Here is a 26466-nt window from a genome sequence, read left to right on the forward strand (position 1 = left end):
TAGTAAAACATTTGATGTAAATTCTATGATAAATGTAGACCCATTCGTTCTCTGAGCATTATTTAACACCTACTTTAAGGTACTATGTAGATGGACTCAACCGATAATGATAAGATATTGTTCTTATTCAAAATAAACTTAAAATTCATCATATGCCAACTGATAAGTTGGCTGGAGTCAATAATCATTCTGAAACTACACATCATTCTCTAAAGCCAGTTTCACACCAAGGTCACTTAGGAAAGTATTTCTGTAACTATCTTTTTTCTTAGCCTACTATTGAAGTCATTCTACACAGATGCAACTCCACTCAATTATTTTAGCTCTAGATTGACTTATGTAAGGAAAAGTTAAAAAAAAACTAGCATCAAGAGAAAAAAAATTAGCATACCTATTATAAGCCAGGCACGGGCCAGTAGTTGGCTTTATAAAGATGAAAAGATGGGAGTTTCCCCTCAAGGAGATCACAGTTTGACAAAGGCAGTAAAAATGGAAGCAGATAAAAATGGAAGCTGTCATACAGGGTGATGCATGCTATACTGAAAGGGAGAATGATGTTCTATGGGAGAAGGATAAATGTGCAGTTAATTTGGTCAGAGATCTAGAAACTATAGAAAAAATTCAACTTTTTTCAGATTACAACTTGTTATTGCTTATGTTATTTCAAAAGGTAGTTACATGGTGCTTGGCACACAGCTGGTACTCAAAATATGCTTGTTGATGAAAATGTAACAAGAATAATTTTATGGTTTTTTTTATTCTTCAGTTTGACTTGAAAACAAACAGCTTTTATAATTATCACTTGATGAATAACCCTCCATACTTCTATGCTTATATATATGAATATGTGTGTCAGTAATGTGTGTGTGTGTGTGTGTGTGTGTGTGTGTATAATCTCAAGAAGCTGACATTTTATTTTATTTTATCTTATTTTATTTTAATGTTTATTTATTTTTGAAGGAGAGACAGAGAGCATGGAGGGGAGGCAGAGAAGGAGGGAGACGCAGCATCCAAAATGGGCTCCAGGCTCTGAGCTCTCAGGACAGAGCCCAAAACCAGGCTCAAACTAATGAACTGCAAAATCAATGACCTGAGCCGAAGTTGGGTGCTTAACTGACTGAGCCACCCAGGCACCCGAAGAAGCTGACATTTTAAAGTTGTGAGCTGCTTGAAAGTCTCTCAGTGATGATGACTGGCATGTCACCTTGAACAGTTCTTCATTCTTTTCTTTCTTTCTTTCTTTTTTAATGTTTATTCATCTACATTTGAGAGGGGGGAAGGGCAGAGAGAGAGATTAGAGAAAGAATCCCAAGCAGGCTCTGCACTGCCATCACAGGGGGAGATGGGAGAACCTGACCCTTAAAATGAACATCACAGAATAGCAGAGCAGAATGTGCACCCCCTTGAGGCAACCACACACCAAGACACAGGAGCAGGAGGGATATGGGCCACATGCGCTCACTCTCTTGTCCCAGATTCACCAAAGGACAGAACAAACGGACAAGGAGAGGCCAAATGTTTTAGCCTAATGAATGTCTCTCTGCCTGGAAACAAGAAACTCAGGGGATAAGAATGCTACATTAACAAAAACGAACGATACTAACTATAACCTTCTACCTTCCTAAGGAGGAGAAGGCCATCCCGAAGAATGTGAGCTGGCCCAAGATAAAGGAAAAACTGTCATTTCAAAGCTTCTGAGAATGCTTCATGCTGCTAACAGAGCACAGAGACTGTTTAACAAGCTTTTACTTTTTTTTGAGTATGCAAAAGTATTTCTGGAGTTAAGTTTACAGTCATGGCTGCAAAGAGTTGAATTGCACTGAATAATAGAATAGGACGAATTCTTTATTTGGGGAGCCAGCAAGGAATGGAGCGGAAGGAGCAAACCACAGAGCAGACAGGGCTCAAAAGAGACAGAGGCGAAAATTCAGACCTAGAGGAGGAAGTCAAGGAAATCATAATCTAAACCTCCCAAGCCTTGCCCCNCCTCAAATACTGGGACTGGTCTTGAGTTCCCACCAAACATGTGATGCAAGATTAGAGGAAAGGAGTTGCATCAATTTCAGTTAAATCTCACAGGTGAAAGAATCCCAGAAAGCTGGAGCTCATGGAGAGTCTCCAAGCATGGGGCACTCTCACCCCCCACCATGGCNAGGCTGCAAGTTCACTGCAAGGTCAGAGATGCCGCAGAGCTTGATAACCACAAAACTGTTGTTACATTTTGCCCTTGAGCATCCTTGGGGACCTTGGAAAGCTTGATTTCCAGGGTGCTGTCAGCCAAATAAAACATATAGGCCACTCTAGCTGAAATCTCTGAAACTGCCCCTTGCCATCTGTTCCTCTAGGCTCGCAGCCTGTTTCACTTAATTTACACATAACAGCTTCCTAATTACCGATTTAAGTGCCTTGCCTGAGAGGTTTCCTTAGAAACTGCTTCAGAAACAGTTTAATGTTACAAAAAACTAAACTTAGAACAGAAAGTTGAGTAGAAAATTAAAGGAAAATAAGTTGGTGTCATTATTAGAATAAATGGTGTAATTGGACCTATCAGCAGTCACTGGCAGCCGCATCTGAGCCCCTGCCTCACGTTGCTGAGAGGTTTCTTCTCGTGTATTCAAAGGGCTTTTCAAGAGACAATAAAGATTTTAAGATTTCTTTCTCCCTCTCTCATTTGGAAATATTTGTATTTAAAAGAAAAAAAGTCTCCTGCCCAAAGCAGAAACTAAGAGTGCTCATACATCCATTTAAAATCTTTTGGGAATGTTTTAGGCAACGGTCACTGTGCTGGGACAGCAAAACCACTGGGTCTCAGGGCACCCAGGCAGCTCAGTCGGTTAAGTAAGTGTCCAGCTCTCGATCTCAGTTTAGCTCATCTCACGGTTCATGGGATCAAGCCCCATGTCTGGCCCTGCACTGACAGTGCGGAGCCTGCTTGGGATTCTTTCTCTTTCCCTCTGCCCCTCCCCTCATTTGTTCACTCATTCTCAAAATAAACAAATAAACATTAAAAAAAGAACCCACTGGGTCTCAAGAGCACTGTCACTATGAATCTTGAACTTCTCCCCTCCTAAAATAGTGTAGGTGTTCAGAACTCTGTGGCAAGAGCAAGTTAGTGTGGCAAAAGGTTAAAGAATTTGCCTCCAAATACCGGCACCACCACGTTGTGTTATGTGGCCTTGGGCAAGCTACAAAAGCTCACCAGTCATTAAGTTGTTAAGTTCATGAATAAAATGCATAAGAATGGTACCTACTTGAGGGGTTTGAGGATTAAATGAGATGATGCATTGTATATGTCAATCACAGCATTTATGCAATCTTCTTTTCCAATTATTCAGACCAAACCACATATTAACCTCCTGCTGTTGTTACGCTAGGCACCATACCAGGTAAATGACAAAGATGATGTGGACTGTGGTCTCTCCGGGATCTTGTCCTCTCCTCTAGGTATCTTCTTTTTTTATTTTTTTAAATGTTTATTTTATTTATTTTGAGAGAGAGAGAACTGGGGAGGGGCAAAGAAAGATGAAGAGAGAGAATACCAAGCAGGCTCCATGCTGTCAGCACAGCACAGCCCTATGTGGGTCTCGAACTCATGAGCAGTGAGATCATGAGCTGAGCTGAAGTCGGATGCTTAACCCACTGAGCCACCCAGGTGCCCCAGGTTTATGGATATATTTTAAAATATATACCACATTTCTTCTGAGTCTTTGTCTAGAGTGAAAATTCAAAGTACACAGTACTTTCTGGCTAGTGCTAGAAAGAGAGAATTTCTGAGATCAATCCCTTTCACCCCTCAGCCTCACCCCACCCATGGTTAAACCTTTAACTGTAAAACTTTCAAAACTGATAATTCATGCTGTTAACATCCCTGAAATAAAAACCATAAAACATTTCTCAAACCAAGGCAATGTGCCCTACCGTCAACATGTAATTAAGAATTGTAACTCGTTTTCCCTCATTGTAGACAGAAAATCGCTAGCAGAACAAGCCCCAGCTTCAGATTTACTGAAAGATACCCCATGAATGAGGTATCTAAATGCCTTTGACTCCTTGAATGAGTAACACATTTTATGATATTCCTTCAAATGATGGAGAAGTACTACCCTGCATCTTATTGACTTCTGTAGTTCCGGCACATAAAATATCCCTTTCCCTGACACAGAAGCTTTCCCTCTTTTCCCTCCTGCTCCTTTGCCAACTGTATTTTTATATATGTTCCCGATCACGTTCATCTCCCAGAGGGAGTGCTGCTGCATGAGTAGGCAAAGAGAGGAAACCCTAAGATGGATACAATTTGAGTATGTGAAGGGAGAGCCCTTGAGAAAAGAAAAGGGCACCCATAACAGGTGCATGGAGGAGATGACTATATGTGTATTGGGTATAATGAGTACAGGAATATACAGAATGTAACCTTTCATTTATGTCGACAGCAAAGAGTAAGTACTTGTTTGATATAAATTTTACACAAAGAAGAAATCATCATTCTGTTTTTAAACATCAAAAGAATGAATCCTTACTAAGGTGAAAGCCTGCATGTGAGACAAAATCACAAGTGAGACAAAATCACAAGTTAAAGGAAATGGTTCAGATATTCACAAATCCTTCCACCTGTCTCCTTCTGGGCCCATGTATACTATTACTGTTGCATTAAACGCCATCTATTTTGTTATAATTGGATCCTTATGTTCTAAGAAACCTTTGTTATCTAAAATCATGCTATGAAACAATTGTTTCAGTGGAGGGAAAAGATTGGGGGCTACAGAGTTCCAGAGTCTTAATAACAAATTTAGTTTTCCTGCAGGGCTCTCCGTAATAAAGTTGACTTTTTAATGGCTCTAAGTATATAGCTATAAATGGAACTTCCGATTCTTGATAATTACTAACTCAAGAGAAAGACTGTGATTTTATACTATTGTACTAACACAGTGTTTCTTAGATTTTTATAATTGTTTTGCCTATTGTTATTAAGAATAAATCTCAAAGCCAGTCAAGTAAGCTGCTGCAAGCCAAGAGGTTTTTTACCTGATACATTCATTTTCATTATGATTTATTACATTATGACCATATAGTCTATGAAATATGTCATATTCCTTTATTAATCATTACTTTTTAAGTTAGGAAAACTAGCATGTGTTTCCCCTCAAAATGACTATCAGCAAAAGAAGTAAAGTATAATAACCACCAACTCACTAATAAGAGTCTCTACTTTCTCCATAATGACCACAGAAATTTAAGAATATGACAGATATCTATACACATGTATATGTTAAGTGAAACTCCTGCTTTGGACTAGGACACATATCATATAATATCGATTCTCTTGCTCAACAGGTCATCATTATCACTACAAATCATTATCACTAGAAGTCTGGAAAGGTGTTAATATATTTATAATTTACTTTAAAATAATTCAGCAGAGACAATGTGCAATTATAGATATGCCAGTTACTTAAGTTTCAACTCTAAGGCAACCAATCACCCTATAAAATTCAGACTACAGCTGTACCCTTATGGGTAATGCTCAGGCTTGATCCTTAAATGTCTTGCTCTGAGCCCCTGGATTAGAAGGAACTCAGCTGCCTTATTCCTGCCTCTGTACTGATGGATATGCACCTTGAGCAAACTGTTTGTATAATGAGGCAGCCAAAGCTTCCATAAGGACACAGAGCTGGGACTTCATGAAGCTTACCAAGCAAAGAATATAAATTGTTTTGTACCTATTTTTAAAGAACACTTATTTAATAAGTGCCTGAATGTGTGGCATTTTTGTTCTGCAAATTGCTTTCATTATAACCTAGTAGTCAGGGTACAGGGGCTTAACTTAGAACAGATCCCAAAAAAAGTGGCTATATGTAGTCTAAAAGTTTATGTCCTGGTTTCCAAGCTAAAATTTCTGTGTGATATTGAATAAAACCTTATTAAAGTAAGAAACAATATTTATTCCTTTAATTCAGGTAAGAGTAATTTAGGAGAAAGGGATGAGTAAGGTTAGAAAAAGTATATGAGAGGAGCCTGGCTGGCTCAGTCGATTAAGCATCTGACTTCAGCTCGGGTCAGCCCCACATCGGGCTTTGTGCTGACAGCTCAGAGCCTGGAGCCTACTTTGGATCTTGTGTCCCTTCCTCCCTCTCAAAAATAAACATTAAAAAAAGAAGAAGAAAGAAAAAGTACATGATCTGGGGGCTCCTAGCTTAGTCAGTCAAGCATCCAACTCTTAATTTCAGCTCAGGTCATTATCTTAGAGTCATGAGATTGAGCCCCATGTTAAGATCCTCTCTCTCTGCCCCTCTCCTGCTCTCTCTTTCTCTAAGGAAAGAAGGAAGGAAGGAAGGAAGGAAGGAAGGAAGGAAGGAAGGAAGGAAGGAAGGAAGGAAGAAGGAAGGAAGGAAGGAAGAAGGAAGGAGGAAGGAGGGAGGAAGGAAGGAAGGAAGGAAGGAAGGAAGGAAGGAAGGAAGGAAGGAAGGAAAGAAGAGTAAATGATCTATAATCACTTTGTTGAAGTAGTCACTGGCCTAAAATTTTTTGAAAATTTGTTCCACAGTAATCTTCTGGGGTTTTTATTGGATATGATGATATTCTCAGAAATAACAATTTATCCATGGGTTAAGGAACAAAATGGTGAACAAAGTAGCATAGAAAAAAACAACTTCAGGAAACACACGACAAATTCCATAGGTAAATGAATATCTTTTTTTCATTCTGAATCTTCAACAAATCTCTTAGTTTCCAAACCAGCTATAATTTAATGCTTATAAGAGGTGAAAAAGTCATGTAATTGAGTGAATCAAACCTGATATAATGTTTAAGGACTATGGTAAGCTGGAAAGAACATGACTTATCTAAAGTAAAAACAGCTGCTCAGCTCCCATCAGCGGTGGCCAGGTTGACACATGGGCCAGTTTGTCCAGGCTGGAGAACTCCAAAATCCATATGTAATATGAAATGTCTTAAACCTCATAGGTTTACTATTAATTCTATGCAGCAAAGGATTCACTCAATAGGTCAGAGGTGATATCCCTATGCACATTCCAAAGGAAGGTTTGGCCTTTGCCTTGCTCCTGAAAGTTAACTTCCAAGCCCTTGGAACACCCTGCCTGATAAGGGTGTTTTGCATCCCTAAGGGCCTTAGACCATGTCACATAGTCTATGCCAACAGTGTGATTTATGGTATGGATATAGAGTCATGGGATATCAGCCTGAGCTCTGGACAAAATGGAGAATGAGGTCAGCCACACAGGCAGGCAGTCATACCTACATGGCTAACCGAGGAAAACACTGGACACCAAGGTTCAGGTGAATGTCCCTGGTTGGTGGTACTCCATGCATGCTGTCAAATATTGTTGCTGGGAGAAGTAAGCATTGCCCCCATGACTACCAGGATAGGACAACTGGAACTTCTGCCTGGCGCCTCCTAGACATTGCACTATGCACCTTTTTCCATTGCTAATTCTCATCTCTATCCTTTTGATGTAATAACCTGTAATCGTGAGTATAACAATTTTTCTTTGTTCTGTAAATCCCTTTATAGCAAATCATTGAACCCAAGGATGGTTTTAAGGACCCCCAAATACAAATACTAATTTTTAAAATACCAAACAAAATCAATTATGCGAGCCACATTTGGGTGTAGACCATCAGTCTGCAACTTCTGATTCTAGTTCTAACCTCTAACAAGTTAGAAATAACCAAATGTAGGTGGTCAAGTGGTACACTAATGTATGAGTCAGCACGGAAGGGCATGGCTCTTGTTTGCCTTCGGCAAATTAGGCATTGGTTGCCTTCAGGAGAAAGTTTAGGGGAAACAATCTGAGGAATTTCAATTGGATTGAAGTCACCGCAAATCAACATTTTCTCTTCTTTGGATAGGCACTGGAAGTATGGAGGGCTTAACAATACAGAGCTGGACATTCTAGGTTCCATCCTTAAATTTGCCTTTAAGTCTTCTTTTGTATGTTGGTTCATAAAAACAAATGATGTTACTATTATTTCACTGCTACTTAATTGCTTCTACTGGACCCTAAAAGAATATCAATCATAGTAATTCTAAGATCTCATAAACCAGAAGCATAAGCAAAAGTTAGAATAGGTGGCATATTAATAGTGAGAAATTAGTTTAGTCAGCTCAATTTAACAAATATTTCTTTAGGGGCGCCTGGGTGGCTTAGTCGGTTAAGCGGCCGACTTTCGCTTAGGTCATGATCTCGCGGTTCGCGGGTTCGAGCCCCGCGTCGGGCTCTGTGCTGACTGCCAGCTCGGAGCCTGGAGCCTGTTTCAGTCTGTGACTCCCTCTCTCTCTGACTCTCCCCTGCTCACGGTGTCTCTCCCTCTCTCTCTCCTAGAAATAAATAAAAACATTAAAAAAACACACAAATATTTCTTTAGTATGCAATCTTACCTAAGACCAGTGTGAGGTTCCAGAGACACAACAATAAATGAAACAGTCCTTGTCCACATGAAGCTGGAGGAGCAGGAGGGTAGAACACGCTCCTGTGGGGAGAGAAATGCTAACTGCAGGACACTGTTCACATGTTTAAAATCTGCTCCTCTCTCCTCCTTCAGCCCCTGGCAATGAGTAAGTGCTTTTTCTCTAGAACAATTTCAAAGATAACTGTGAGCATACTGTTCTCATTTCTAAAGTAACCTCAAATCAGGATAGTTAACAGGTGATGGCATCTTTCTCAGAAGCTGGTGATGTTTTGAGGTGGCTCCTTGGCCACCTCCTAAAAGTTGGAAAAACAGTCTTGCTCATGAGACTGTGGTCTGTATAGCTCACCCTGACCAACTCCTTTTTCCTTGCATTTACTTAGTTTCCAAGCATGAAAAAGTTGTACTCTATCCCAGAGTTTTATGTCCAATCTTTTCATTCATCATCCTTTTTTTTTTTTTTTTTTTTTTTAGGAAATAAAATATCAGTCTCTTCCTGAGGCTGCAAAATCGGTTTTCACCTTGGCCCAACACAAGGAAGCAGCATATAAGCAAGGAATCATGTTGAAAGAATACAAATGAGTTGTTAAGAGGGCCTGAGAAACTTTGTTGTTGCTGCTTTGGGAATTTGGCTGTATGGTATCATTATAAGCAAATATGTCATGCGTGTCATTTCATAATGAAACACTTCTTTTTTAAAAGGATATTTAACATCTGGATAGCTCTATGACTCTTAAGGTATAGAGAAGAGAATAATTAAATTAGCAATAAAATATAATTCTGGGGGGGAATCTATCTCAAGGGGAGCTACAGCACTGCACAAACTATTTTTATTCTACGATATACATTACAAAATGATGTGAATTTCATTTAGCCCTCAGAGAAAAGGGAACCTTTATCATTCATTATGTTTATTCCTAAATTTGAACAAATGCTTCATTTCTCTATTGTTCTGTAGGACGAATGTACCTTGCCCCTTCCTCTTGCATCAAAGACAACTACCAAGTGAAGAAATAAAAAAAGATACATACATTCTTCATACAGAACAGGTTACTAAGAATATGTTCATTTTATTTTTGCAAAATGCCATGATTTACTGAAAAGGTACTGAAGACAATAGCAACAAATGAACAAAGATGGGAGGAACAACAAAAGGAAACAAGAAGCAGTTACAGGAAGCAGAGATTTAGAAAGGAACAGAGATTAGGTAAAGATTGACCATCATCAATCCATGGTCTCTAAAGGCTATGGAGATAGTTCTTCAATGAAAGACATGGGTATTATTTAGGAGGAGATACTTATTTATAACACTAGGCCCAGCATTTATTCAAAGAGGAAAAATTTTCTTGTTCAAGCAATTTAACTTATGCTTTACTTATTAGACTGAAACTTTGATTTTTCTAATTCTGTCATCTTCCATAAAATAAAACCCAGTCACTATTTTATCTTTCTCTTTCTCTCTCTCTTTCTTTCTTTTTCTTTCTTTCTTTCTTTCTTTCTTTCTTTCTTTCTTTCTTTCTTTCTTTCTTTCTTTCTTTCTTTCTTTCTTTCTTTCTTTCTTTCTTTCTTTCTTTCTTTCTTCTTTCTTTCTTTCTTTCTTTCTTGTTTATATGTTTTAGTATTGGTTTCAGGAGTAGAATTTAGTCATTCATCACGTACATATAACCCCAAGTGCTCATCACAAGTGTCCCCCTTAATTCCCATTGCCCATCAAGCCCGTCTCTCCCACCCACCTCCCCTCCAACAACTCTACAGTTAAGAGTCTCTTACAGTTTGCCCCTCTATTTTTATCTTATTTTACTTTTGCTTCCCTTCCCTTATGTTCATCTGTCTTGTTTCTTAAATTCCCCATGAGTGAAATCATATGGTATTTTTCTGTCTCTGACTTACGTCATTTAGCATAATACACTCTGGTTCCATCCACCTCATTGCAAATGGCAAGATTTCATTCTTTCTGATGGCTGAGTAATATTCCATTGTGTGTATGTGTGTGTACACACACACACACACACACTGAAATATATATATCTTCACACATTATGGAATGAATATATATGTATATACATATGTGTGTGTATATATATATATATCTCCATTCATTAGTTGGCGGATGTGTATATATATATATATACACTCTATATATATGTATATGTGTATACATATATATATACACACTCTCTCTAGATAGATAGATAGATAGATGATGTGTGTGTGTATATATACACACACACACACACACCACTTCTTTATCCAATCATTAGTTGATGGACATTTGGGCTCCTTCCATAATTTGGCTATTATTGATAGTGCTACTATAAACATTAGGGTGCACGTACCCTTTGAATCAGTATTTTTGTGTCCTTTGGAAAAATACCTAGTAGTGCAATTGCCAGGTATTAGGTTAGTTCTATGTTTAACTTTATGAGGAACTTCCTCACCGTTTTCCAGAGTGGCCATACCAGTTTGCTTTCCCACCAACAGTGTAAGAGGGTTGCCCTTTCTCTACATCCTTGCCAACATCTGTTGTTTCCTGAGTTGTTAATATTAGCCATTCTGACAGGTGTGAGGTGGTATCTCATTGTGGTTTTGATTTGTAGCTCCTTGATGATGAGTGATGTTGAACATTTTTTCATGTATCTGTTAGTCATTTGCATGTCTTTTTTGGAGAAGTGTCTTATACCATACACAAAAATAAATTCAAAGTGGGTGAAAGACCTAAATGTGAGACAGAAAACCATCAAAATCCAAGAGGAAAACAGGCAGCAACCTCTTTGACCTCAGCTGTAGCAACTTCTTACTAGACATGTCTCCTGAGGCAAGGGAAACAAAAGCAAAAATGAACTATTGGAACTTCATCAAGATAAAAAACCTCTGCACAGTAAAGGAAACAATCAACAAAACTAAAAGGCAGCCTACAGAATGGGAGAAGATATTTGCAAGTGACATATCAGATAAATGGCTAGTATCCAAAAATCTATAAAGAACTTATCAAACTCAACATACCAAAAATAAATATTCCATTTAAGAAATGGGCAGGATATTTTTATCTTTTATTAGTGCATATTCTTATCTATTGGCAAAAGACCAATTATATTGCTATAATGTCCTATTTTTTCATTTGTAGTATGTGCCTTTTTTAATTGTTAAAATAATTTTTCAACATTTATTTATTTTTGAGAGAGAGAGATAGAGTGCACACAGGGGGAGGGGCAGGGAATGAGGGAAGCACAGAGTCTGAAGCTGGTTCCAGGTCCTGAACTGTCAGCACAGAGTCTGACGCAGGGCTCAAACCCAGCAACCATGAGATCATGACCTGAGCCAAAGTCAGATGCTTAACTGACTGAGTCACCCAGGCACCCAATAATATGTGATAGTTAATTGTATGTCAACTTGGCTTACCCACAGTGCCCAGATATTGATCAAACATTCTTCTGGATGTTTCTGTGAAGGTGTTTTTTGGGGGTAAGATTAACATTTAAAGTGGTAGACTTTAGGCAAGGCAGATTCCCATCCAAAACGTGGATGGGCCCCATCCAATCAAAGACAAACATGACCATCACACCATCCTGTCCCAACCAAGAGAGAATTCTGTCAGCAGACGTTCTGGACTCAAAGTCCAGCTCTTTTCTTGGCTCAAAGTGCAGTCTCGAGCCTACTGGCCTACCCTTATGACTTTTTGGGCTTATAAAGCCTCCATAATCACATAAGCCAATTCATTAAAATAAACATATCCTTTTGGTTCTGTTTCTATGAAGTATAACTAATACACAGCATAAAATGTATATCCCTTGCTATCTGAATCTATTCTGTTACTGAATTCAGAAAAGAAAACTCAAGTGGAAAAGGGAACTCATATTTAAACCAGGATAAATCTTCGAAATCATCTAGTATTCTGGTGTTCATTTTTTAAAAGCTATATAACTATTTCTTGAAATGAAATATGATACAGAAGCCACTGTATGAAGCAGATAAAATACACAATTAAAACAGTAGTAGGCATCCAAAAGCCACCCCACTGGCTCTGACTTATTTTTAGAGCAAACATGGGGACTCCCAAGAAGAGCCTAGAGTTCTACAGTATGAAACCACTCCTATGAATTACAAATGTTAAAAAGTAGAGCCTAATAAGGAAGAGAAGAGATTTGCCAAAGATGGCAATACTAGCCAACGGAAGTCTGAAGACTGAACTCAATTCTCCAGCTTCTAATACAGCACAACATTCTTTCTGCTATCTCACACTGCCTCTTGAGCTTTGGATAATTTTGAAATGTCTTTTAATTAAGAAACCATGAGATTAGGTAAACCCAGAAACTCTATACTAGTTATTTAAGAAATACTATATTCCATATTTGACAGATAGAAATAATAAAGTTGATTTGCATTTGTAAAAGTTGAGGAGGATATAAATCGTTAGAGTGAAACCAAAGCCGAATATGATAAGACAAAGACAGGATGAAAATTTAAATAAAGTATATACTTAAATATAAATGAGTATAGTAATAAAGCACGAGAAAAATCTATTAACCAAGCAAGTCTCTGTAAAAAGCATATGACATTTCTTTGTGTTAATTATAGGTTTGCCATGAAAACACTTAATATTTAAAGGCCAATTTCCATTTGAATTAACACAATTAGTGTCACACCGAGGAAAGAGATTCAACAAACTAAAGAATAATACTCTGTATGCATTTCCTAGAGTCCTATATATGCTTCTATAGAGTGTATACCACTCCATGGTCTACAATGGGCTTCCAAATACATTGTTTTCTTTATTATTTATTTCACTTTAGATATTTGCTATCAAATTATTATAAACTAATTTAATTTGTGATTAAATTAAGTTTAAGTTATAAAATATTATTAATCAAAAGCATCAAGATGATGTAATAAAGGTCAAGTATCAGTTAATACATTCACAACTTAACATACTAGTTTTGTATATTACTGCCTTACAAGTCACCACAAATTCACCCATGTGAAACAAAACCCATTTATTAGCTCACAGTTCTGTATGTCAGAAGTCTGGACATCCTGAAACTCTGCTTAGAGTTTCCCAGGCAGAAGTCAAGGTGAATGGCCATGTGGGATCTTATCTGGAGGATCTGAGGAGAATCCACCTCCAGGTTCATTCACATTGTTGGTAGACTTGAGTTCCTTGCATGTATGGGACTGAGGTCTTCATTTATTTACTAGCTGTTGCCAGAAGTTATTCTCAGCAAGTAGAAGCCACCCTCAAGTTCTTGCATGTGGCCCCTTCCATCCTCCAAGCCATCAATAGTGCATCAACCCCTTCTTGTGCTTTGACTTCCTCTTCTGCCATAAACTGGAGAAAACTCTGCTTTTAAAGTGCTCGTGTGATTACAGTAGGTCTACCCTGATGATCCCTCTTTTGATTAACTCAGAGTTGACTGATTAGTAACCTTAATCACATCCGCAAAATGCCTTTGCCATGTATGGATAATGTAATCATATGCATGATATTCACAGCCCTAGGGATTAGGGCAAGAAATGTTGGGGAGTCATCTTTAGATTTTTACCTACCACAGCTGACATTTGCAATTAAAGCAACTGATTTGCCACTCTTCCCAATAGAAAAAGGTCTTTAGAATACTTTTTAAAAATTTTTTAATGTCTTATTTATTTCTGAGAGAGACAGAGACAGCATGAGCAGGAAAGGGTCAGAGAGAGAGGGAGACACAGAATCCGAAGCAGGCTCCAGGCTCTGAGCTAGCTGTCAGCACAGAGCCTGACGCAGGGCTTGAACCCATGAACCGTGAGATCATGACCTGAGCTGAAGTCAGATGCTTAACTAACTGAGCCACCCAGGGGCCCCTAGAATATTTTTAATGTCACCTTCCCAACCCCCAACACCTGTCATTTCTCTCCTCCCCTGCGTCCACATGAGGATTTCAGAATGCATTCATTCTTCCTTATCCCTTTCTTTTAGGCTTTGTGGGCACTTTTTAGTATTTATTTCAAAACCCCTTACAATGTATTCCATGTTTCAGCCCATCCTTAGTTAACATTATGTTATTTATTTTCAGATTATATTCATCCATTCAGATTTAATTCTTGTTTATCTTACTCCCTACAGTATCCCCACTGTCAACAACTACATTGGCATATATTAGGCACAAAATAAATATTTTTTGATTGAATGAATGAATCAGTTCATATGGTGAGGCTCACTGTTTATCATTTATTCCTGTCCTCTTCATCTTGCCTCTGGCTTGAGTTCTTCATTTGGGTTTCACTTAAATCATTGCTCGACTATCTCAAGTATTTTTTCCAGGGGGGTTACTTGGATAACTCTGTTTTGTCACCTATCCTTGAATGTCTTTATTCAGGTAAACAATACATTAGCTGGACACGGCATTCTTAAGGGGTTATTCTTTTTCTCTGATAGTCTTTTAGCTTTCTTTGCTTACAGATGGGTATTCTAGCAGCATTATAATTCTTTTTGCTCAGGAGACAATTTATTCTTTTTTCTTTTTAAATTAAGTTTATTAATTTATTTTGAGACAGAGAGAGAGAGAAAGGCAGAGAGAGAATTCCAAGCAGGCTTGAGGCTGACAGCATGGAACCCCACGTGGGGCTTGAACACATGCACTCAGATTATGACCTGAGCCAAAACCAAAAGTCAAATGCTTACTAACCACCAAGCCACCCAGGCATCCCCCTCAGATAGCTTGTTCATTTATAACACCCTCTTTTTGCTCAGGAGACAATTTAATCTTTCTTTTTGGAAGACTGTAAAAAGTTTTTCTTTATCTACTCAAGTTTAAGAATTTTACCAGAAAATAACTGTGTGAGTATCTTTTCTTAACAGTTCAGCCTGGAGCCCTGCGAGTGCTTTAAATCTGCACACTCAAGACAGCTCGGCCTTGAAAAATGTTCTCCTAGAATTTGTTTAAGTACAGTTTCTCTTCCATCTGTTCTCTTTTCCCCTTCAGAATACCTACTACCCGTATGTTCAGTTTCCTGGATTTATCCACCAATCTTTTATCTTTTCCATCATCATTTCCATCTAGCTGATTAGAAGCCAGCCCCTCAGGCAGCAGCTTTTAAAGTATGCAAATATATACAGTCCTGTGGGGGCTGTAAGCCTAAGCCCCACTGGCCACCAGAGCCAGGCAATGTACAGATGTCCCCTGGTGGCAGGCTGCAAAATTCCGGGTGCCGTGCAAGCATTAATCTCATTTGGGGAGATACAGTGAGTGGTAGTAGCTAGGCAGAGGGAGACTGCAAAGTTCTCCAGCCTCCATTCCCTGATAGCACTTCTGTTGGTTTCTAGTTGTATGCCAAACCCCTTGCCAGGATTAGCAAGCAGGCCTCTTTGACAGAAAGACTGGGGTGTGTCTCAGTCTGCTGTCTACGCAGCGCCCCAGGAGTGGTAGCCGGCCAAGAACGGTCTCTCTGATTGTTACAGTCCCATGGAACTCGGGATCAAAGGCGCCCCTGGCCTACAGAGCCACATGATCGAGGGGCATCCCCTGCGTGGCAGCTATAAAACCAGGGGGCACTGGACATGTGCAAAAGCTTCCCTCCAGGAATCAGTGATGTTCCTCAGTGCAGCAGAAGGAGGACACCAAGATCGTGCCCACTGGCTTGAATGAGGCAGAGGGAGAACATATAAGTGGTGTCTTCTGGGTAAAAAGGGGTAAAAAGAAGATGGCGCCTGCCAGTCAGAATGAGACAGAAGGGAAGCATGTAGATGGTGCCTGCGGGGGTTCGGGGGCAGGGGGAGAAAAGAGAAAAAAGACACCACCTGCTGGCCAGAGGGAGGCAGAGGGAGGATGTGAAGACGGTACTCACCAGCTAGCAGGCCCCTAGACGTGTGCGGAATTGATGCCTATCCCTCAGACTCAGGCTTTAATTTTAGCAAATAAGCCTCTTTCACACAAAGTCTGAGCACCTCTCAATCTGCAGCCCCTGCACTCAACCTCCCAGGCAGGTAAGTCCAAGTGTGCAAACCCTTTAAGAGCTTTTTTTTTCTCAGATCCTCACAGCCTTGCTATTATATACAGTGTTATATGAGCCCTGTCATTTTTCGAAGCTAGATGTTTTGGGGACTTGTCTCTCAGGTGTTGAAAGCTGAGGTGCCTGATGTGGGGTTCAAACCCTTCCGCCTACGGTTTGAAAGCTCGGGGTTTTGAGTTCCCTCCCAACTGCGGGTCACGGCACTGAGGACAGGGCTTATGGCAAGATTGTGTCCCAGTCTCTCCTACCTACTTCCAAGTGGGACTTCGCTCGTTCACCAGGTGCACAGAAGTTGCTCAGATAGTTTTTTTTTCCGGAAGACTTTGTTCCGTATATGCTGCAGATTGGGTTTGTCCGTGGGAAGATGCGCGCCCGGGATCCTCCTGCGTCGCCATCTTGAGCCGGAATCTCGTTCTTGGCGCTTCTATTTCCGTACTTCTGTGACATGTGGTCTGATAGCTTAACTTGTTCTTTCTCTCTTGGGTGGCTGGACCTTCTCTCCTGGGGTGCTATATTTTTCTATAGCTTCTTTGGGACTTGGATTTATTGTTGAGAAAGCATAAAGGGCAGTGATAGGCAAAGGATTTTCAGAACCAGAGGCATGTGATGAAAAACCAGGGCACCAGTCCTGCTGAATTTCCCCGTCATCTACCCTGAATGGCAGGGTATGTGCAGCTCTCTCCTGATCTGAGGACAGTTAGGGAAGGGGACACTCACCTGAAACCGCGGAGATTCCTCCATGATTTTCCCAGGATTAATGGTGCCATGGCTTTCAAAGTGCTTACAAAGCGCTCTCTAATCNTGGCTCAGGAGAGTCAAGTAGTTTCAAATTGGAAGTGGAAGAAAGGAAGCTGTGTCACCACATTCCCAGAATCTCTCAAACTTATTTAATCACGGAAAGAATGCTTTCACTGAACAATTGTTACCATCCTTGTTATAACCAGTGTTTAGAACTAGAGGTTTGCAGAACATACTTTGGGAAATGCAGGTAAACATCCCCTCAGGGAGCATCTTTAATGCAAACTGACTGTTTGGTAAAAGATATTTTCACAATGCAGGCTTTGGTTATGATCAATGTTTCAAAGTAGTGCTTTTGATAAACCAAAAAAGAAAATCACTGAAAAGGAAATAAAAGTAAAACAAATGCTCTAACTGTACATGATGTTATCTGCATATTTTGAAAACAATTTCACTCTTTGGTAGGAATTTAGATGCAGGCATACAAAAATTTAATACTCCAAAGAGGGGAAAACTGGCATCAGGGTATTCTCTGCTCGCCAAGCTGAAAGAATGTTATTGAAGATTCCTTACATAAATGTTCTTTGACCTTTGAGTGAACCAGCAGGTCTTAAACATTGCATTAGCCAAAGCAAATTCCCATAGCAAATAAAGTTTTTAGATGAATGCATTAGATTTTTCCCTCTTAAGTCTAAAGAGGAATACCATCAACCCTCAGCAGGAGCAGCAAGCTAACATTTTCACGTTGATTCTCAAAGGCAACTGGGATTCTGATACAGAGCAAACATCGTGCCAGTTCTACAAGAGAGACAGGGATCAAGTAGTTGATGAAGAAAATGACTTAGATGTTTATTAGAAGATTGCTACCTGAAATACTCACTGCTCAAAATGCCAAGTCCCCAGATGCTGTAATCTTGTAACAGTGAAGTGCCAGTTTTTAGGACATCTGATGATGGGAGTCTTTTAAAATACATTACAGAAGGGGCGCCTGGGTGGCGTAGTCGGTTAAGCGTCCGACTTTCACTTAGGTCATGATCTCGTGGTTCGTGGGTTCGAGCCCCGCGTCGGGCTCTGTGCTGACTGCCGGCTCGGAGCCTGGAGCCTGTTTCGGTCTGTGACTCCCTCTCTCTCTGACCCTCCCCTGCTCATGCTGTCTCTCTCTCGCTCTCTCTCTCTCTCTCCTAGAAATAAATAAAACATAAAATAAATAAATAAATAAAATCCATTACAGAAAAGGGTTGTTTCAAATATTTTATTTGAAAAAAATGTTTACATTGCACTATGGTGAGACTTCTATTAAAAATAAGAATGTCAGCCTAGCAAAAGATTAATTATGGATTATTCTGAAACTTGCAGAATTTTTTCTTTTCTTTCAGAGGGACAGGGAGAGAATCCCCAGCAGGCTTGGCTGACAGTGCAGAGCCCAACGTAGGGCTCGACCCCATGACCGTAAACTGAAATCAAGAGCCAATGCTTAACCGACTAAGGTACCCAGGTGCCCCTACAGAGCTTTTTTGTTAATACGTCAGTCACATGTGTAAAAGATACTTTTTACATTTTCTGGATTGTCTCTGTACTTCTTCCCTCTTCAGTGTAGCACGAGAATGCACAGTGCTTAAATTTTTCCAAACCATTCAAATGTCTGGCTTTCGTTATTTATTTATGAAAACATATGATCCATTTTATATTTCTTGTCTATCTAGATTTCAGAATTCCATTTGTAGAAAGATATTTAAAAGTCACACTAATTAGACCCAACTTTTTCAAGTGTTAAGTGACAGGGCAATGACAAATATTTTCATTCAAGTTACTGGGTTCTTCAGACAAGTGTTAAAGTTCAAAATAATCAAGTAGTTCAAAAATGCTGGGAGTGTAGCAGAAAAGCCACAATTTTGTTTATTGAAGAGTCTTACAAAAGAAAAGGTCAGCGTTGAAATGTTACAGGATTATGATAGTGCTATATGAGGGCTCTTAACAAAAATAGTTCACCAAAGGCCAAGTCACTTACTCTGTAGTGCTGGCATTGCCACTGTGTGACTTAAGTAATTTTTTATTCTTTTGTCCTGTTAGATGCTTTTAGAAGTTGCTAAGGATGAATCTGATGAAAAAGCAAATACTCCAAATCCAAATATCTTCTGGAGACTTTACCAAAGTAAATAGCAAAACAAATGACTTCCAACATGATGGCTGCCCCTTCTGGCCTCTTCTCATTTTTGTTGTTCCATAAGCAGAACTCAGCAGGTGGGCCTCTGCTTTCAGTGCCATCCACTTAGCTGTCACCCCAATCCAGGAAGGGCGACCACAGCAGCTTCAGTCTACTCCACATTTGCTTATTCCAAAAGAGAAGTAGTATGATGTCGTGGTTAAGGGCTTTTGAATCAGGCAATGATGATTCCAAATCTTACCATTTTCTACACCTCTTCTAAGCCTCAATGTCTTCACCAGCAAAACAGCTTAATAGCCCTACCTCACAGGCTTACTATGAGGATGAAATGGGATAGATAAGGTTTGGAAAGGTCTGACATGGTGTCTGGCATGTGATAATCAATAATGGATGTACCTGAAGATACACAGCCTCTCTCCTGAGTCTCTTCTCTTCCTTTTCTCCTTGCGCCAGAGAAATCCAGATAAGGAACTGATGGACAAGGCATTGCACTTGCATTTTCTGATGACTCAAGACCTTCCCCTTCCTATCGTCTGTTCTACAGTTGAAGGAGACAAGACTTTTTATAGTTAGATATTTCATGTCCTGTCAGCCTTATCTCCTGCCTCTTCTCCACCCCACAATGAACTTTTCTCCAGCTGTCCACCCAAACACTCCATGTAACTTCAAACGTTCTGCAGGTTATTTTCTCTGTCTAGAAGGCTCTTCTCAACTTGAGTCCACCAAAGTCCTACTCATCCTTTAGCACAAATAAACTTCCTTTGTGAATTTAGAGTACAACTTCATCAGCCTTTGAGCTTCTCTCTTGTCTGTACTCCCATTGCACTTTGCTCTCAGTTTTCTTAAGTCATGAATCATCTTGGAATTTATTGATGAATTGCTAGGAGTGTCTTTCCTGGAAGAGTGTGACTCTCTCCAGGACAGCACCCATCTCGTATGCTACAGGTTTTAGCCTAGTGTCTGGCACTTAGTATTCAATAAGATGTCTGTAATTACAATAAATGGACTCTCCTCTTGCGGATTCCCCCATAAATCTCATCCTTTCCCATTCACATAAAATCTCCTATAATCTCTATTTTGATGTTCACTGCTCTGAAAACATAAAAGATACAATATATATGTGAGTCAAATAAACACTCTGTACACTTTAAACTTACACAATTATGTGTCCATTGTCTCTCAATAAAGGTGGAAAAAACAAGTCAATAAATCACGAAAGACAGCCACTCACACCCTGTCTCAGTTGGGCTCCCCCAAAAGCAGACTCTGAAACAAGGATTTTTAATGCCAGCAATTTATTTGAGAGGTAATCCCCAAAACACCAAAGGGTAAGTGGGGGAAGTGAGGAAAGGAAAAGGAAGAAGCAAATAAGAGTGACTCCCACTCGGCGCCAGGGGTGAACTCCTAGGAGAAAACAGTGTGAAAGAGAATTTTCTTACTCCGAGGGCTAAAGGAGCTCAAGAGTTCACCCACCATCTCTAACAGACACTTGGGAAGGCAGCTCCTGGAGAATGTAAATTCCTTGGCCCTTCCACTTACCACGTGCCCTTACAGGGTAGCCACCCTTGGCTTGGAAGAACGAATCAGGCAGATTTGCTGTGATGGGGAGGCTTGCCCGAGACACAAGAGCAGGGCACCAATAACAGCACACCTCTCAGGCACTCGCTCCCCCTTGGAAGCTTTGGTTGAGCCCCATCAGCAACAACGAGGCTCCGATGCCAACCTGCATGCAGAGTGACAAACAGGGAGTTTAAATAGCAAAACTTTTCTTCCCAAAGATAGCAAGCCTACATGAAAGAGTAAAAAGGATTTTTACAACACCTGTTCCTTATTTATACATTGCTGCTAGGATTGTAAACTAGAAAAATACATAAATGGATCATCTGGAGAAGAATGTTTCTTGTAGACAGAGGCGACCCTCTGACACTCTCCCTGCTTTTAAGGGAAGAATCTATTCCTTTGATGATCTAGTCCAGTATTTCAATGTCCTTGACTCTGAACAATAAAAATAGCTTACATTTACTGGAAGTTTACTGTGCATCAGGGCGCGAAGCTGAGTTCATTTAATCCTTCCAACAACCTTATAGTTACTGTTATATCTGTAGTTTTTCACATCAGAAAGCCAAAGTCACATAAGTTAAGGAATCTGCCCAAAGTTATAGACTACAGGTGTTTGGAGATGGGACTCTAACCCAAGTCTCTTTGAATCCAGTATTCATACCCTTCACTTACATTCATTAAGTTCATTATCCCATGTCCTTAACATAGAGAAAGATCCAGTTAATCAGCATTTTCCACATAATTCTTCAAATACCCCTTCTTTAAGCTAAATTATATTCATTTATTTAGCTGTTTCTGATATAACTTATGTTTTTAAGTTTATTTATTTATTTTGAGGGAGGAGGGGCAAAGGGAGAGAGGGAGAGAACGAATTCCAAGCAGGCTCTATGCTGTCAGTGCAGAGCCCAACGTGGGGCTGGATCCCACCAACCGTGAGATCATGACCTGAGCCAAAATCAAGAGTTGGACGCTTAACTGACTGAGCCACCCAGACATCCCTCTAATAACTTATTTCCCTGTCTTTTACTCATGTATGTTTCTGTCTCCTAACCTCTTAATTTTCTATACTCTTCAATAAAATATGTCAAATTGCTGGGTGTACAGACCTCATCTAACTTATGGAAAGTCCATAAATCACAAAACTATTATTGAAAATTATCCATAAGCATTTATGTCTTACTCTTGAATTATACTAGCGAAATAAAATCATCATGAAATTACTCCCAGATTAAAAAATTACATAAAGCAGTTCTGAAGCAGAGTAAATTCATTACAATCTTGAGAATAAATGTCACTTTGGATGGTGAAAGTATTCTGATTATGCTCATAACCAGGCTTCATTCTTCAACTACCACATTCAAGGAAAATTTTGTCTTAAAGTTGATTTATGTTTGCAAACATGTGGTGAGCTCTTTCAGCAAGTATCTTTCCCCAGAAACTGGCACAGTTTCTATTAAATTTATTTTGCTTCTTTGCATTCAGCATCTNACTGTCACTCTATGGGTCTTAAATTTCAGCAGTTTCCAAAATCGTAACTGTATACTAATCAAAATCATAAGTTTTTATATATTACTTTTTAAACTCCCTGTATGAGAACCAGAATGTAACGTTTAATGGAGGAAAGCACAAGCATGGATGTTTGTGATTGGTACTGGCCACTCATTCTTCTATGGTCCTGAATGAGATGAGATGCAGTTACCTGGCCCTTTCTGATCTGAGTGACTTTTGGTGCATACAATGGCTTTCTCAGTTTGCCCCTCCAGATTTGCCTTTCTCTACAGTGCCCTGTGCCCATATGGCTGACCTGCATGGACTCTAGCAGTGAGCTCCCTTTCTCTCTGCCTTTCAGTTGAGTTGGTGCAATGGGGAGCACAGGTTCCATTTATCAATCAGTTTTTTACATCATATTACAGTAGTTCATTCATTCATTCATGCAAGTTTATTCCGTTCATTCACATGCCACATTCTGTACTAGTCATTGGAGATCCAATGGTTGCTAGGTAAATGTACCATTTATGTCTCATTATCCTAACATTTTCCTTTAGGAAGCCTAAATTGAAAGTATTTTTCTACTGGACTGTATTTATTAAGTAACTTTCCACTTGTAAAAATTTATCAAATACCACCAATAGATGAATGGATAAACAAAATATTGCCTGTATACACAAGAGAATATGACTCAGCCATAAAAAGGAATGAAGTACTGATAATTGCTACAGTGTGGATGAACCTCAAAAATATTAGGGTGCGTGAAAGAAGCTAGATATTAAAGCTCACATATCATGTGACTCCATCTACATGAAATATCCAAAGTAGATAAATCCAAAAAGACAAAATTAGATTTGGAGGTTGCCTGGAGCTAGCAGGAGCAGGAGGTGGGAAGTGACTACTTAATGGGTATAAGCTTTTGTTTGGGGTAATAAAAATGTTGTGTAACTAGTAGGAGGAAGTGTTTCTACAACATTATGAATGTAGTAAATGCCAATAAATTATACACTTTAGAATGGTTAATTTTATGTTATGTGAATTTCACCTCAATTAAAAGAATTAATCAACAGTAAACTTAGTGGCCAATCAGCATTCTATCAGCAGAGAGAACCAGAGATTATCATCTTAAGATAAGCTAATACCAGCTAAAACAAAATAAACAAAAAAACTAGGCTTAATTTGTCCATAAACTTATCTTTTGTCCTTATTAATCAGACAGCTTTCTACTACTGGTTCTATATTTAAATTATCTTTTTTAAAAAAATTTTAATGTTTATTCATTTTCTGAGAGACAGAGGGAATGGAGCATGAGCCAAGGAGGGGCAGAGAGAGAGCGAGACAGAATCCAAAGCAGGCTCCAGGCTCTGAGTTGTCAGCACAGAGCCCAACGTGGGTCTCAAACTCACTGACTGTGAGATCATGACCTGAGCTGAAGTCGGACACTCAACCGACTGAGCCACCCAGGCACCCCTTAAATTATCTTTAAACCAAGAAATGAAGTACTATTGAGAGGTAACACAAATATTCCAGGTACTATACTATGTTTTATTATAAATTTATATATTAACTTTTTGCTTCATATATTAAAAACAGTCATGATAATAATAAAATGATGAAAAATGCACAACATAACATCACTATCAACATCTAATACTTACTGAGCCTTTAAGGATTGCCAACTTTCTTATTCTAGCCATTCTGACAGGTATAAGGTGACATCTCATCATGGTTTTGATTTGCACTTCCCTGACGATTAATGATGTTGAGCACCTTTTCATATGTCTATTGGCCATCTGTATGTCTTCTTTGGAAAAATGCCTATTCAGGTCCTCTGCCCATTTGTTTAAATTGAAGTATAATTTGCCCATTTTTTAATTGGTTTTTTATGTTTGCTTGGTTGTATAAGTTATCTATCTATTGATTCTTTGTATAAGTTCTTTATATCCTTATCAGATATATCATTTGCAAATATCATTTCCCATTCAGTAGGTTGCCTTCTCACTTTGTTGATGATTTCCTTCACTGTGCAAAAGCTTTTTATTTTGGTGTAGTCCCAATAGTTTATTTTTGGTTTTGTTTCGTTGGCCTGAGGAAACATATCTAGGAAAAAAAAAGAGATTACTATCTATGTTTTCTTCAAGGAGTTTTATAGTTTCAAGTCTTAAATTTAGGTCTTTAATCCATTTTGAGTTTTTTTTTAATTTTTTAACATTTATTTATTATTGAGAAACAGAGAGAGACAGAGCATGGACAGGGGAGGGGCAGAGAGAAAGGGAGACAGAATCTGAAGCAGGCTCAATGCTTTGAGCTGTCAGCACAGAGCCCAACAAGGGGCTTGAACCCACAAACTGCAAGATTATGACCTGAGCTGAAGTTGGACACTTAACCGACTGAGCCCCCCAGGTGCCCCGTTTTGAGTTTATTTTAATGTGTGGTGTGAGAAACAGGTCCAGTATCATCGTTTGCATGTAGCTGCCAGTGTTTCCAGCACTATTTATTGAAAATACTGTCTTTTCCTCAATGTATATTCTTGCCTCTTTTGTCATAGATTAATTGACCTTATAAACATGGATTTATTTCTAGGCTCTTATTCTGTTCCATGGATCTATGTGTTGTGCCAGCGCCAATACCATACTGTTTTGGTTATTACGCCTTTGTAGTATATCTTCAAACGTTGAATTGTGATACCTCCAGCTTTGCTCCTCTTTCTCCAATTGTTTTGGTTATTCAGTGTCTTTTGTGGTTCCATGCAAATTTTAGTATTATTTGTTCCGTAAAAAACACTGTTGGTATTTTGATATGGATTGCATTGAATCTGTAGATTGCTTTGGGTAGTATGGGCAATTTATATATAGTTGTTCTTTTTTTTAATGTTTATTTATTTTAAGAGAAAGAGAGAAAGCATGCAAAAGTGTGAGTGGGGGTGGGGCAGAGAGAGAGAGAGAGAGAGAGAGAAAGAGAGAGAAAGAATTCCAAACAGGCTCCATGCTGTAGGCACAGAGTCCAACACAGGGCTTGATCTTAGGAACTGTGAGATCATGACCTGAGCTAAAATCAAGAGTTGGGTGCTAAACCATCTGAGCCACCAGGCTCCCCTATACATTTGTTCTTTAATCTTAAATATACAAGCCTTTAAAATATTGAGAATAATACACCCAAACTAGAAAATCTATTAAAAATAGCCCCTTAATAAATATGTTTTAAAAACTTTTTAATGTTTATTTTTGAGAGAGACAGACTGTGAGTGGGGGGGAAGGACACAGAGAGAGGGAGACACAGAATCTGAAGTAGGTTCCAGGCTCTGAGCTGTCATCCCAGAGCCCAATGCGGAGCTTCATCTCATGAACAGTAAGATTATTACCTGAGCCAAAGTGAGACACTTAACTGACTGAGACACCCAGGCAACCCTAAATATTAAATACACAAAATAAACTCAAAATGGATTAAAGACCTAAATGTGAGACATAAAACCATAAAATTCTATAAGAAAGCACAAATAGTAATTAATCTGACATCAGCCATAGCAACATCTTTCTAGACATGTATCCTGAGGCAAGGGAAATAAAAGCAAAAATAAACTATTGGGACTACATCAAAAAATGTCTTCTTCATAGCATACATCAACAAAATTAAAGACAAATTATGGAATGGGAGAAGACATTTGCAAACAATTATCTTATAAAGGGTTAGTATCCAAAATATATAAAGAACATATAAAACTCAATACCTAAAAACCCCAAATAATCCAATTAAAAAATTGGCAGAACACATCAACAGATATTTCTCCAAAGACGACATACAGATGGTTAACAGACACATGAAAAGATGCTCAACATCATTCATCATCAAGGAAATGCAAATCAAAGCTATAATAAAACTACCTTACATCTGTCAGAATGGCTAAAATCAAAAACATAAGAAATAACAAGTGTTGGCAAGGATGTGAAGGAAAAGGAACCCTGTGTACTGTTGGTCAGAATGCAACCTGATACAGCCATTGTGGAAAGAAGTGTGGAAACAGTTCCTCTATAGGTTAAAAACATAACTACCTTGTGATCCAGCAATTGCACTACTGGGTATTTACCCCCAAAATACAAAAACCCTAATTCAAA

This window comes from Crocuta crocuta, unplaced genomic scaffold, assembly GCF_008692635.1.
Source record: "Crocuta crocuta isolate KB4526 unplaced genomic scaffold, BGI_CrCroc_1.0 scaffold1, whole genome shotgun sequence".
NCBI classification, from domain to species: domain Eukaryota; kingdom Metazoa; phylum Chordata; class Mammalia; order Carnivora; family Hyaenidae; genus Crocuta; species Crocuta crocuta.